The 12426-nt window shown below is 36.9% G+C and overlaps 1 long non-coding RNA gene across 3 annotated transcripts in view; it reads right to left on the reverse strand.

Annotated features, from left to right (window-relative positions):
* The window catches only part of LOC133251709 (uncharacterized), a 198056-nt gene that overhangs the window by 129827 nt on the left and 55803 nt on the right, over positions 1 to 12426 (reverse strand). For all 3 annotated transcript variants that reach the window (XR_009737750.1, XR_009737752.1, XR_009737751.1), the window contains one exon: positions 1614 to 1725. This is a non-coding gene — a long non-coding RNA (uncharacterized LOC133251709). The remainder of the gene's footprint in view (positions 1 to 1613; positions 1726 to 12426) is intronic.

A 12426-nucleotide genomic window follows, 5' to 3' on the forward strand; every position in this document is an offset into this window, starting at 1 on the left:
TGTTTTACAAGCTGAGCCACAAGTTCAGTTCCATTCAGTTCAGCTCAGTTGCTCAGTCGTGTCCGAGTCTTTGCAACCCCATGAATGGCAGCATGCCAGGCCTCCCTGTCCATCACCAACTCCTGATATTTACCCAAACTCATGTCCATCCCAAAATACTGGATGGGTAGACTATCCCTTCTTCAGTGGATCTTCTTGACCCAGGAATCGAACTGGGGTCTCCTGCATTGCATGTAAGGTATCACTTTTGTTTGTACATATACTGGACTCACTAGAGCAAATGCAGCATTAAAAACTGATGCATCATATTGCATTTCTTGGCCTCACAGAGAGAGAAAAGTCATGCTCAGCCAAGATCCTCCAAATCTTCCAATAGATTCACTAGCAGACTCGCCTCTGTGACGTTTCCTTCCTTTTTGTTATAACAGAAGAACTCAGGATGAACGAATTCAACACCAGTACCTCCTCCTGCTTTCTCAGTGATCTCCAGCTTTTAGTTATCCTGTTTCCTTTTCTATCTTCAGCCTCTTTGCCACCAACAAGGATATTAATAAGCATGCCAATATGCTCTGAGAACTCACAAATATAAAAGGATCTCTTTTAAACAAAATAAGTCACTTTACCAAGTCTTTTATTGGCCAAACTTTTCCCAAAAGTTATTTATTTATATACTGCTTCTGTTGTGTGCGTTTTTTTTTTTTTTAAACCCCCAAACTTCTGTCAACTCTTTCAGTATAGCTTCTTCACGTCTTAACTATTCCGTCAAAAAATCTTCTCTGGTTATGGGTATTCATTCATTCATACATGTTTTAATTTTACAAATATTTATATAGCACTACATTAAAAGTTGGACATTAAAAAAAGTACAAGGGGAATTGTCCCTGCTTTAATTAATGATGTTTACGTTGCAAGTGCAATTAGCATCTTTTTGAAAATTAATTTATATTTTGTAATAGAAAAACAAACAATAATACAAATTTACTGCAACAAGTTGAAAAATATGAGGATGGATACATAAGATAAAATATAATATTCTGTCCCCAACTAATTAGCTGATATTAGCAGTTTGCTGTGTATTCTTCCACATATTTCTCTAATACATATAATTTAGCTTATAACACATGAAACTGATGATATTCTATTGTTTTTCACTTATAATAAACAGTATCAAAATATTGAGACTAACATATACTTACACACATATGGATTTTTGTTTACTTTTAAATAGCTGCTGAGCAATGAGTGAATGTATTTACTTTGTTGAGGAAATAAGATTTTTTTAAAAAATCTTCTGCCAAGCCAGAAAAATGGCTTCACAAAGGCAGAAGTGAGAGAAAATAATTTTATTTTTGAATGAGTATTAAGCCAGAACATGATGAGTCTCACAGGTAACCCACTAAGATAACTAAGAGATTCCAAAGGCTGAAAGAAATCTCACCTTTCTATACAGCCAAGCAGACATAAGCCGTTCCAAATGGGTTCCCAAGGTAAACAACAACAATTATTCAAGTAAGAGGACTTGACAGCACCATAGTTCATTCTAAATTCACCTAATTGAGATGACCAATTATATTTGTTAATTGGATTTACCCAAATGCAAATTAAATTCTTACCTCTATGACAGGCGGTAGCTTTGCAGTTTGGTCATTGTTGGGCTCTCACAGAAACTGGGAGATATGGTGCTCCTCCTTGATGATTGTGTTTCAGAGAGATGGTTCCTAGGTCCTACAGAAAGATATTACCGAATTGTAAAAGTGACAAAGTACTTTTTGAAGTTTAAAAAGATTTACATACATTTCAAAGAGACTGAGAAAGTACTTATAATGATAAGTTTTCTAAATCAAATGTCCAAGAAAAATGAGGGTAAGATATTTCTTCCCTTATTTTTCACAGGGAGAAGCAAACATTTTTGCTTTTAATTTGTTTTTGTCCTTACATCTTACATATCAAGAACCAAAATATTTACACAAAATTGGAGGTCCTTTTTAAATCACAAAATGTTATCTCCCAATAATCGAATAGTTGGGCTCACCAAGATAGTTAACTATATAGAAGATAGAAAAGAGAAAATGGAAATCCTGGATAAAGATAAGAATTTATAGGATGAGGTAATCAGTAAGGAATGAAAATAACCCATATAGATACTATTTTTAGACAATTGAGCAAGATTAATTATCTATATACAAGCAAATTTTGTCAGTTTTTATTTTGGATAGGTAAGCAATCATGATCAAACACAATAAATTCCACAGATTATTTACCCTATTTTAATAATAAGATCATGAATGTTGCATTGAAAAATACCCAAACTAAATCCGGTTGGAAATTAAGATGTTTCTCCTATTGTAGAAACTTAAGTATATATTGAAAAACCACAACTATTAAAACATGAAAGTAGAAATGAAATAAATCACAGTTAAGCAAATAAGAAAATGTCATACACTTATCTCATCATATCATATCTGGATAACTATCTAGTATGTTTCCCTTCATCATTCAGATTTTGTCATGAACTTGATCAATCAGCATGCTTATATCACTAAACTATACTTAATTTTGTATTTCTGATCCTTTTATATTTCCTGGCTCAATGTTGTTGTTGTTGTTTCAGTCACTAAGTTATGTCCAACTCTCTGCAACCCCATGGACTGTAGCCTGCTAAGCTCCTCTGTCCATGGGATTTCCCAGGCAAGAATAATAGAATGGGTTGCCATTTCTTTCTCCAGGGGATCTTCAAACTCACCACTCCTGCACTGCAGGTGAATTCCTTTTCACTAAGCCCCCTGGGAAGTCCCCTGGCACAGAGACAATATCCAATAACTGTTTAATAGATTAAATTTTAGAATAACTTTAGTCTAAACCCAATAATTGGTTACTGGATTAAATATTAGAATAACTTTAGTTTAAAATCATCTAAGGATGAATCTTGTTCTCATCTTTTTTCTTTAGAGGAATACTAAGTTTTCAAACTAAGCTCCCAAATGGTTCTTTTACTTTGCTAAATTATTTTTACAATATTAAAAATAATTGCAATCATACAATCATACATTTGTTTGTTTCTTATTTGTATTCATTGTCATCTCAATCACACCTAATGGTTACTATTCACTGAGTGTTCACTATAGACCTGGTATACATTTTATGAATGATGTCGACTTACAAAATAGTCACAGCCGAAAAGTTGAGAGCTATGTTTCATTTAATGGAAATATTTAGGACTTCAAGCCTAGGAGAAAACATCTCAAGTGACCCTGAGAAAACTGCTCCAAGGAGGCTAGGGGAGGAGCCAGACTATATAGAAATTTTACAACAAAGGGTAGGTAGTCTAAACATCGAAAGGTTATTGTTAATTAAAGGAAACCAGATATCTCAAGTAAAGGAATTTAGCACTTTTCTATGCAGGGGAAGATGCAAGAGTTTGGGCTCAGTGAAATTGTTCTTTACATATGCATCTCAGCTCTCTGGGGCCAGTATGCTGCATCCAGAGTTCCTCAGGGCTCAAAGTAGGGGGTGGTTGCAATCTGATGGCTGCCAGATCACAGGTGCTTTTCCTTCCTGAGTGCCTTTAGGCACTGGAGGACTGGAATCGCTGAAGACTGTGACATTCTTGTTTATTAATATGGCAGGAAATACTCCACATCTTAGTCCCTCCCCATGGTTGGAAATTTCACCAATATTTGGGAGACATTTCATGACCATTTTTTTGGTCCCAAGGCACTGCTCATCCCAGATCAGGTAAAAGTTCTTGTTGATATGCCACTCCAGGTGTTAGTTTTCAAGTTAGGCCCATTGGTAGATGGTTAAAAATTCTCTGGATCCTCTATCTTCTAACATATTAGGGTCCAGGAGATATTTCCCTTAATGATTCTTCCCATACTTGGACTCACAATATTACAATTATTGATGGCATATAGAAGTATATTTCTGATCAATTGCTTTGAGTCACCTAGTCATCATTACACTTGTTGGAGGCCTGGTTGCATACTGTAAAAGGCAACCCTCTTATAAAATAGACAGATAGGAGTAATGTGCCTAGTACCACTGACAAAGTCATGATGCAGCAGAGAGACAAAAGCATAAACAATTTGGAAACAAAGAACAAATTAAAACAATGATTAGTATAATTAGTTATAATCCAGTTGCAAAGACTGAGCAACCAAAGGAGCTATAAGTGACTTAATGAGCTATCTGTGGTTTCATTGTATAAGCTGTTCACACTATGCATGGCTTAATCTTTGAGACAAGCATGTGCGATTGGCAGAACTAAGCAGGTAGAGAAAAGATAAGTGTTTCATCTCAGTTTACAAAGACATACTTTATCCATTTGTGGTAGGTCACAGCATAAGAGAGAAAGGTTAACTGGGAAACAGACTCAAGCTAGTATATTTTCCATCATCAAAGTTATAGATCATATATATCAAATTATTCAATCCCATTAATTGATTTCCACTGATCCACATGAAGTGGCCAGGTTTTTCATTAGGGTTTGCCATTTGTTACCCAGTTCAGTACAAAGCTAGTGGAGGCAATGGAATTCCAGCTGATCTATTTCAAATCCTAAAAGATGATGCTGTGAAAGTGCTGCAGTCAACATGCCAGCAAATCTGGAAAACTGAGCAGTGGACACAGGACTGGAAAAGGTCAGTTTTCATTCTAATCCCAAAGAAAGGCAATGCCAAAGAATGTTCACACCACTGCACAACTGCCCTCATCTCACATGCTAGCAAAGTAATGCTCAAAATTCTCCAAGCCAGGCTTCAACAGCATGTGAACTGTGGAATTCCAAATGTTCAACCTGAGGAGAACATAGGCAAAACACTCTCCGATATACATCACAGCAGGATCCTCTATGACCCACCTCCCAGAATATTGGAAATAAAAGCAAAAATAAACAAATGGGACCTAATTAACCTTAAAAGCTTCTGCACATCAAAGGAAACTATTAGCAAGGTGAAAAGACAGCCTTCAGAATGGGAGAAAATAATAGCAAATGAAGCAACCGACAAACAACTAATCTCAAAAATATACAAGCAACTCCTACAGCTCAACTCCAGAAAAATGAACGACCCAATCAAAAAATGGGCCAAAGAACTAACTAGACATTTCTCCAAAGAAGACATACAGATGGCTAACAAACACATGAAAAGATGCTCAACATCACTCATTATCAGAGAAATGCAAATCAAAACCACTATGAGGTACCATTTCACACCAGTCAGAATGGCTGTGATCCAAAAGTCTACAAATAATAAATGCTGGAGAGGGTGTGGAGAAAAGGGAACCCTCTTACACTGTTGGTGGGAATGCAAACTAGTACAGCCACTATGGAGAACAGTGTGGAGATTCCTTAAAAAACTGTAAATAGAACTGCCTTATGATCCAGCAATTCCACTGCTGGGCATACACACTGAGGAAACCAGAAGGGAAAGAGACACATGTACCCCAATGTTCATCGCAGCACTGTTTATAATAGCCAAGACATGGAAGCAACCTAGATGTCCATCAGCAGATGAATGGATAAGAAAGCAGTGGTACATATACACAATGGAGTATTACTCAGCCATTAAAAAGAATACATTTGAATCAGTTCTAATGAGGTGGATGAAACTGGAGCCTATTATACAGAGTGAAGTAAGCCAGAAGGAAAAACATAAATACAGTATACTAACGCATATATATGGAATTTAGAAAGATGGTAACAATAACCCGGTGTACGAGACAGTAAAAGAGATACTGATGTATAGAACAGTCTTATGGACTCTGTGGGAGAGGGAGAGGGTGGGAAGATTTGGGAGAATGGCAATGAAACATGTAAAATATCATGTAGGAAATGAGTTGCCAGTCCAGGTTCGATGCACGATGCTGGATACTTGGGGCTGGTGCACTGGGACGGCCCAGAGGGATGGTATGGGGAGGGAGGAGGGAAGAGGGTTCTGGATGGGGAACACATGTATACCTGTGGCGGATTCATTTTGATATTTGGCAAATCTAATACAATTATGTAAAGTTTAAAAATAAAATAAAATTAGAAAAAAAAAAAAAAACCAAATGTTCAACCTGGATTTAGAAAGTCAGAGGAACCAGAAATCAAATTGCCAACATCGGCTGGATCATCGAAAAAGCAAGAGTTCCAGAAAAAAAAAAAATCTACTTTTGTTTTATTGACTATGCCAAAGCCTTTGACTATGTGGATCACATCAAACTGTGGAAAATTCTGAAAGAGATGGGAATACCAGGCCACCTGATCTGCCTCCTGAGACATCTTTATGAAGGTCAGGAAGCAGCAGTTAGAACTGGACATGGAACAACAGACTGGTTCCAAATAAGGAAAGGAGCACGTCAAGGCTGTATGTCGTTACTCTGCTTATTTAACCTATATGCAGAATACATCATGAGAAACTCCGGGCTGGATGAAGCACAAGCTGGAATCAAGATTGCTGGGAGAAATAGCAATAACCTCAGATATGCAGATAACACCACCCTTATGGCAGAAAGCAAACAAGAAGTAAAGAGCCTCTTGATGAAAGTGCAAGAGGACAGTCAAAAAGTTGGCTTAAAACTCAACATTCAGAAAACTAAGACCATGGCATTCAGTCTCATCACTTCATGGCAAATAGATGAGGAAACAATGGAAACAGTGAGAGAGTTTATTTTCCTGGACTCCAAAATCACTGCAGATGGTGACTGCAACCATGAAATTAAAAGAGTCTCCTTGCAAGAAAAGGTATGCCCAACCCAGAGAGAATATTAAAAAGCAGAGAAATTACTTTGCCGACAAAGGTCCGTCTAGTCAAAGCTATGGTTTTTCCAGTAGTCATGTATGGATGTGAGATTTGGACTATAAAGAAAGCTGAGTGCAGAAGAATTGATGGTTTTGAACTGTGGTGTTGGAGAAGACTATTGAGAGTTCCTTGGACAGCAAGGGGATCCAACCAGTCCATCCTAAAGGAAACCAATCCTGAATATTCATTAGATTGACTGATGCTGAAGGTGAAACTCCAATACCTTGGCCACCTGATGTAAAGAACCAACTTGTTGGAAAAGACCCTGATGCTGGGAAGTTTCAAGGCCAGAGGAGACAGGGATGACAGAGGATGAGATGATCAGATGGCATCACCAACTCTATGGACATGAGTTTGAGTAAAGTCCGGGAGTTGGTGATGGACAGGGAGGACTGGCGTGTCCTCCTGCAGTCCATAGGGTCACAAAGATTCAGACACAACTGAGCCACTGAACTGAACTGAGCCTATTAGGTATAAAACTTAAAATAGCATAGTTAAAGATTTGAGTACAATGCAATTAGCAGGCAACGTGGACATTTCTGCAACATATAACATTTTAGGATAACCAATAGAAATGACTGATAATATTATATCAAGACATCTCAGATATTAGGGAGTCCATATAAATTTTGCAATATTCATATTAATGACATTTATCCATACATTACAACCTAAAGTTCACATTCAGTCACTGGACAATGGTTTTGAAATAAAAATATCAAATACACTTAGCTTAACATTTCTCTCTGAGATGTCTGAGAGATGTTTCTTTGAAGCACCCCAGAGTCAATTGGAGTCTAAAAGAGCTTTAGTTATATTATGATATTTGGGAAGTTTGTTAGAAATATTAAAAACATTTTAAAACATAACAGGATCATAGGTCACTGAAACAATGCTCATTCATTTAACCAAAGTCACAAAAACAATTAAAAGAAAATAAATACAGATTACTCAAGAGCACACAAACTCTCACCATTTGTTATCAAAAAGGAGCACTTTTAATAGAAAAAGAAGTCAAATTCCAGTCTTGCATTAGCTTACTTAACAAAATTTATTTACTCAGTTAACTTCAATCAAAAGTCTGTTAATCCTGAATGTGCATAAAACGTTTTCCTCCTCAGGGTTTCTTTCACTTTCTGTATCCAGCCTGTTTCTCATTTTCCACCTAAATGAAATCAAACAGCTCACTTTTTTACTCAATAAAATGTAATTCCATTCCTCGTAACTTCCTTACTGAAAACAGACATTCTACTGATTACGGTCTACTGAAATCTTAGCTATTCCGCTAGCTTTAAAATGAAGTCGCTCAGTCATGTCCGACTCTTTGCGACCCCATGGACTGTAGCCTACCAGGCTCCTCAGTCCATGGAATTTTCCAGGCAAGAGTACTGGAGTGGGTTGCCATATCCTTCTCCAGGGGATCTTCCCAAACCAAGGATCGAACCCGGGTCTCCCGCACTGCAGGCAGACAGTTTACCATCTGAGCCACCAATTACATGTTTAAATTATAATCCTCAACTCTTAAAACCTTAATTTTTAATAAAAGCTAAGAAGTAAGCAATTATGAACCATCTTTTATATTGGCATTCTATAGATTGGTGAGCATAAACATAAGTGATAATTTCTAAAAACATTTGAACATCTGAGACCATCTCAGGGTGACACCAAACATTTTCATTAATAGTGCTAAATAACTTTAGGACTCTATTTAGTTAATAATGTCTCAGTATCTTCTAACTATTTAATAAACTTTCATCATTTAACTTAAATAAGCATAGCTCTAGAACTTCAAGTTACCAAATATCCAGAAAGATTGTTTTAAGTAGACATTTCTAAAATAAAAGGTTTACCCAAAAGCTCTTATCTCAGTTACTTTAAAGTTTCATCATATCGAATTATTTTCCTTGCAACAGATACAATGAGGTCTTATTTATTAAACTGAAGTAAAGTGTTACATTTAATTTTGATGATTCAATGACATGTCTATATTAATTAGATAAATTTAAATATTAATACCAGCTATCAACTTAATATTGAATATTTCCCAGTTCATGTGAATCTGAAAGTAACATTGGCCAGTTTCTTTAAATGTTAACACTTTCTTTTCAAATTAAATAGAGCTTTTTATAAACTATACGGGCTTCCTTGGTGGCTCAGAGGGTAAAGCGTCTACGTGCAATGCAGGAGAGCTGGGTTTGATCCCTGGGTCAGGAAGATCCCCTGGAGAAGGCAATGGCAACCCACTCCAGTACTCTTGCCTGGAAAATCCCACGGACAGAGAAGCCTGGTACAGTACAGTTCACGGGATCGCAAAGAGTCGGACACGAATGAGCGATTTCACTTTCTTTACAAATTTACTATTGACAATACTTTCCAAAGGTAGAGATATCGCATACGTATAAAGTGTAGACCGACATAAACAGACAAACTAGAGGTCTCACAACTTCACTTAAAAGATTAGTTATGAACCAGGTATTATTAATACAATATAAAAGTACTAGTTTACTAAGAGTTGGGGTACATGAAGGCTGCTTGTTCAGATGACTAAGATTTTAAGGTTATATCTATAATCTTATATATACATAAGATATATATTATATATATAAGATATATGTTAGGTAGTTAGAATAGGAAAAAGAGTCCTGAATAGTGGTGGCTAAAAGACAAAGAATGGAAAAGCCCCCAAAATAAAGGAAGGTCAGAGGATCAGAGTGAGAACCTCAGGTGAAGCAAAGAGCCCTCCTGGCTAGCTCAATGTACATAGGGCAAGCTCAGGGGATGGAGAAAAAAAAAAAAAAACATATAAAAGTAGGAGCCAAAATTGAGCCTCTGGCTTCTCTTCTCTTTGCTTCTTTTGGGTCAGCCTGCCTTCATGCCTCCAAGATGTATTTTCTTTGCTTGACAAATAAAACTGAGCTGTAATATGGATCCATCGTCGCTTCAAATTTTTGCTACAGCAAGAGAGAACTGAGGAAATTACAAACTCCCTGACTATATATATATGATATATCGGAGAAGGCAATGGCCCACTCCAGTACTCTTGCCTAGAAAATCCCATGGATGGAGGAGCCTGGTAGGCTGCAGTCTATGGGGTCACTGAGGGTTGGACATGACTGAGCTACTTCAGTTTCCACTTTAATGAACTGGAGAAGGAAATGGCAACCCACTCCAATGTTCTTGCCTGGAGAATCCCAGGGACGGGGGAGCCTGGTGGGCTGCCGTCTATGGGGTCGCACAGAGTCGGACACGACTGTAGCGACTTAGCAGCAGCATATATATATATATATATATATATGATATAGATATAAGACTATGTCTTTAAGATTTGGCTGAGGGAGCATTCCCAACTCTACAAATTTTAAAACCACCACCTTTTTCCCTTGGTGTCAGGTCTTGTCTAGTGGAGCTGATTAGGGTCAGTCTCAGGTCCTTGTGATCTGTATTTGGGGTTTCTTAGTGATGCAACTGGTAAAGAACTCACCTGCCAATGCAGGTAGAAGTAAGAGACTTGGATTCAATCCCTGGGCCAGGAAGATCCCTTGGAGGAGGGCATGGCAACCCACTCCAGTATTCTTGCCTGGAGAATCCCATGGATGGAGGAACCTGTTGGCCTACGGTCCATAAGGTTGTAAATTACATTTTGGTTTCTAGAGATTTGCAAGAGAAAGCCAGTTGCTTTTATTTCCCCAAAGAACAGTTCTATCACCTAAAGATACTGAAATCAGTGACAAGACTTTTAACTAAATTGAAATTTATTTTATGAGTTCTATAGTCTTATAGATTTTAACTTATCATACCTTCAAAGGTTTTATAAGGCATTTAGCAAAGACCTTTCTCAGTTCACAAACTGAAGCAAAATCACAATTTTTATTTTATTTTTATTTTTAACCCTTGCATTTAGTTCCCAGTTTTACTTCTTTGTGTGGCTCAGATAACCCTATTGGTCAGTACATTTAGTTAATATTTCCTTAGTGGCAATCTCTATCTCTAGTCTTATAATACCACACAGGGGAGCTGTTATTCCCCAGTGAAACATGTCTATCCCACAATATAATTTACTAAGAAATGCAACCATCTAATACAAAGTCCATTTAAATATGTCAATTTTATATACTTTTATCTCAATCCTGTCAACTTTTATACCTTTACTTTTGATTTCATTAGGATTCAATCAACAAGCTTGGTCTTAGAGGAATTTCAGAAGTTTTTTTTTTTTCTTTTCTTTTCTTTTCTTTCCTTACCTGTCCATTCTGGAATCCTCAGAGTGAGGCTGAGCCAAGAAGGTCAGGCTCTTTGGCTTAACCTTGTCCCAAATAATTGCTGGTCAGATATCTCACTGTAAATTTTTGTATTCCTTTACATTTAATTTTAAAACCAGGGTAAACAGAACTGACTTGTTGGCTTTTAATATTGCAGGCCGGTAGATGTCCCTTTTGGCCCATTTAACTCTAGGTAATGCAGTAATATCAAATCTTGTTTTAATTACGTAAATGTGCAATTTACTTATCCCATTTTAAATAACCATCTAAAGATTTCTTTATTCATTTGAGATAATTCCTCTTGAATTTTTCTACCTTGTTGAAAATAGTGGCTAGATCTTCCTTACAAGTTTTTCTATTGACATTAATTATTTCAGTGCCCTTTTTAGCGTCTGAAAGACCCACTGAGGGGAAGTAAACCCCACATATGAATCTTCCCAAGCCAATTTTCCTCACTTGTTTTAAAAGCACAGAAGTTCTTAGGTTAAACATTGTTGTTCAGTAGCTAAGTCCTATCTGACTCTTTGCGACCCCATGGACTGCAGCACGCCAGATTTCCCTGTCCTTCACTACCTCCTAGAGTTTGCTCAAACTCATGTCCATTGAGTCAGTGATGCCATCTAACCAACTCATCCTCTGTCTTCCCCTTCTCCTCGTGCCTCCAATCTTTCCCAGCATCAGGGCCTTTTCCAGTGAGTAGGCACTTCTTATCAGGTGGCCAAAGTATTGGAGCTTCAGTTTCAGGTTAAATATTAGATATATTTTTTTCACCTTTAATATTATTTTTGTTTTATAGGTACCAATAAAACAGCTGTTTATAACGAGTGCTCTAGATTCACCAATTTGTTAGTTTCTCCAATTTTAAAATGATCTATTATTTGGCCATTAATAAAATAAACATATTAATAGTAATTTAAATCATTAAGATGCAAGAGGCTTCCCATAAAAGGGTGGGAGAGGATGTAACCTAAGCCTTAGAGTTTACTCTCAAAAATAGAATAGCAAAGGCCAAATTAAAAAAAAAAAATGTAAACAAACAAACACAGAACTCATCCTAGGAAGATCAGGTAGAACATTTACATCTCAAAAATACAGACAAATGCCAAGTTTCCCCCTAGAAGGCTTTTGTTTAAAGTCTGAAAATATATTTTTACCAAGCCAGCTGATAACCTTAATGTAACTTAACTGCATATGAGATGAAAGAGCCCCCTACATTTTTAGGGTGAGATTTCTTTTCATTTCCAATTAAGTAAGTTCGCATGTACAGTTACTCAGCTAGGGTATGGGCTGGAGGCTAAAAATCTGTCATTCCTTTTATTTTCAATTCTTTATTTCCCATTTTTAAGTCAGTTTGTTGAGATAAAATCGCTACTGGTGATCATGTG

Source organism: Bos javanicus, chromosome 7, assembly GCF_032452875.1.
Source record: "Bos javanicus breed banteng chromosome 7, ARS-OSU_banteng_1.0, whole genome shotgun sequence".
Lineage (NCBI taxonomy): Eukaryota > Metazoa > Chordata > Mammalia > Artiodactyla > Bovidae > Bos > Bos javanicus.